The sequence below is a fragment of the Pyrgilauda ruficollis genome, unplaced genomic scaffold, assembly GCF_017590135.1.
Source record: "Pyrgilauda ruficollis isolate IOZ18807 unplaced genomic scaffold, ASM1759013v1 scaffold32, whole genome shotgun sequence".
Classification (NCBI taxonomy): domain Eukaryota; kingdom Metazoa; phylum Chordata; class Aves; order Passeriformes; family Passeridae; genus Pyrgilauda; species Pyrgilauda ruficollis.
Window position 1 is genome coordinate 1,509,635 of NW_024524600.1, and position 3,259 is coordinate 1,512,893.

The window sequence follows — 3,259 nt, forward strand, 5'->3', positions numbered from 1 at the left end:
CAACATTCCGAAGTTTTCTCATCATTTCCACGCAGTCGGCTGCCTTAATAAAGTAAACCTTTGACATGTTCTTGCCTTCTGTGTTTAAGCGTGTAATCAGACAGTCCTGTACACACAAAGACATACCAATTTTATCCAACGGGCCTTGACGCCCGTTGAGCCCTCTGTGTCGCGCTGCCCTCTCAGCCTCAGACAAAAGAGGAGACCCTAAGCTGTAGGGGAAAGCATAAAAAACCAGCTAACAATAATGTTCCTCGGTTTCCTGCGCGAGGAAGGCGGTAAGAGCCGACAAAAGGAAAAGTCAATGACCCCGACGTGATTCGAACACGCAGCCTTCTGATCTGGAGTCAGACGCGCTACCGTTGCGCCACGAGGTCTTGCTCAGCACCCCCAGGCAGAGCCTTACAACTCGGCCGCCGCGGGCCGCTGGCAGCGGAGCCCCTCTGCCGGAGGGACAGAGCGGGGAGCGGGAAAGGCCGGCACGGCCCGGGACCCTGCCCGGCCGCCGCCGCACCCCTGCGCCGGCCTCTCTGCTCCGGCACTGTTCCCTTACCGCCTTCCCGCGCAAGCACGTTAACTCTCCCCACCCACACCCCCGCTAGTGGTCCGCAGCAGCAAGGGCCTTCCGCTCCCGCTCCCTGGTGGTGCCGAGCTCGCCTCCTGCGCCGTTGTCGCCCTACGCGGTCTCGTGGGTCCATAGTCCCGCTGCCGCAGGTCGCCTTTGCTGTCTCTCCGCCCACAGCGCAGCATTTATAATCAGCGAGCAGGAAAGTCGCTGTACGGGTCTGCTCATAAAAGGCGTCCCGCGGAAACCCTCACCACTATACTAACGAGGAGCCGCGGGCAATGCGTAACCCTGCGGGGGCCCCTGCCGCCCCGCCCGGGGCGCGTGCGCGGGTGGATTGCGGGGGGAGAGCAGCGGGGACAGGGACGGGGGACGGCGACACCGAGAGGCGCACAGGGACAGGCTCACGGGGACACCGAGAGCCGCACAGGGACAGGCTCACGGCGACACCGAGAGCCGCACAGGGACAGGCTCACGGGGACACCGAGAGCCGCACAGGGACAGGCTCACGGCGACAAGGACAGCTCCGCACACACGCGCCCCATTGCGGTCCCGCAGCGCAGCCGCACGCAGAGCTGCAGGCACGGATCCCTGGAAATTGCCGCGGGAGGGAAGTGCCCGGCTGGAGGCGGGGGGAGCGGAGCAGCACCGGCAGCTCGGGTGTCTTTGCGTTTGTAGTTCTGCATCTCGTTCACGCAGAGTTTCTTTTTACAGGAACCTGAGAAGTGCTGGAGTCAGCAGTCCTTGAGGTTAAGGAACCGGAGCACCTGCTCCTTACCTAGCTAAAAAAGGAACGAGGGAAATGGAAACCAGCTACTTTGAGATTTGAGAGTAAAAGGCAGAAGGACATGGGCTGACCATCTGGCTTGATGCTGACCCGGTCAGCAGAAACATGGTTGTAAGTTTGCATGACAGTGACAGACAAGGAACTATATTTAATTTGCTGACTTCTGAGATGAAGAATTAACACCACATAATAAACAAGCAAATGGTGTTCTCTTTTGATGGCCCCACAACTGCTGGTATTTGCATAAATGAGCCCCAGCTTAGCTTTTTCAGATAATCATAGCTAAAGAGCAAACATCCTCCTTTATGCAGACTTCTAAATATAAGTGACCTGTAAACAATGCATTTCTGAGAACTGGCCTACTCATTTAAACATTTGAATGTGTTTCTCAGTGAATGCAACAGATTTAAATTTTGTCCTGCAAAGTGAAAAATAACAACCACAGTCTCATAACAATTTCAAGCCTTTAGATGTAGTGTAATGAGCCATATTGTAGGGCTGTGATCTGGTGATAGGCTTTAAACCTCCCAGAGCAGGATCAAAACCAGTGTTTCCAGGCTGGTCTGCACTTGCTGTGCATGTTCAAATTTTATTCAAAAGATGTTAATTGTTTGCTTGAAGCTGGGAGACTTTCTCGTGGATCAAACATTGCCTGTTTGCATTTTATGGGATCACACACACTTAGTTTAGATCTTTTTGCCTGCAATTTTTCAGTTCCTTCTGCTCATTAACCCTTGTGGTCAGGGAGCTGAGCTTCAGACATCTTTATGTACCTCAAACAAGAAGACGACTTACCCAAAAATACCTAAGAAGGGGAGCAAGAAGAGACATGGAGGTGTGAGTCAGCACAGCAAAAGGGCTGATTTGAAGTGGATGGACTATTATGAGGCTGCAATGATTTGCAGTTACAGAGCAGATACATTCCTTGTTGATTTGTCACAGAGACATGCAAATGAAAAGCAGGTACTGGGAACTACGACCAATGCTCCGAGATCTGTGGAGGCTCCATCTTCTCCTCAGGATCTGCATGCAGCTATTTCATGTGTCCAGTTCTAACCATCTTGTTGCACAGTTTCCTCATCATTGCATCAGCTCTGTGTTTAGCTTGTCCCTAGTGGCTGCTAAACCATGACTGGTTGAAGTCACCTCTAAGAGCCATAGGCAGGAGCAGGGCTCCATCTAGCACACCATTGTGGCTGGATGATAGTTACCTCCCCTTCAGCTTCTTAGCTGAAGTCATCTTGCAAAATGTCCAGATGAGTTTTGAATCTTGTCATGGATGGGAAATTCCATGACCTCTTGGCCACAACAGGTTGTCCACCCTCACTGGTAAGAATTTCCACATACTCCCCTCCTTGGAATTTGCTGTGTTGCAACTTGACCATTTTGCCATGCACCTCCAAGAGGTGTCTGCCTCCATCTTCTTTATTCCCTCCCAACGGGTAGCTGAAGACATAAGTCAGATCATCCTGTAACCTCCTGTTCTTCAGGCTGAACAAACCAAGCTTTCTCAGTGTCTCCCTGTTTGTCACATGCTCCAGCTCTCTATTTGTTTGGTGACCCTTCACTAGGCTCACTGTAGTTTGTTGGTATCTTTCTTCTTTCACCCTGCCCCGGGCTGTGCTCAGCTCTCCATAGGCATCCACAAGTGCCAGAAGGGATGGGGCAGTAATCACTTCCCTTGGTCTTCCAGCTAGACTGTTACTGGTATTTCCCAGTGGATCACTAATTTTCATTGCTCTAAGAGCAACCACTCACTCAAGGCTGCCCTTGCTGTGCACTGGGACCTTTTCTGTAAAGCTGCTGTTTACCCAGTCAGTCAGCTCCTGGCTGCTTGGGTTATTATAGCCAAGGTGCAGGACTTTACATTCCCCTTAATTGAATTGGAAGAAATTCATACTGGCCCA

General features: G+C 51.9%; 1 non-coding gene across 1 annotated transcript; it reads right to left on the bottom strand.

Annotated features, from left to right (window-relative positions):
• Positions 1-305: 305 nt before the first annotated feature.
• On the bottom strand, positions 306-377 carry TRNAW-CCA. The gene has a single exon. It is a non-coding gene; the product is annotated as a tRNA-Trp (tRNA).
• Positions 378-3,259: the final 2,882 nt, after the last annotated feature.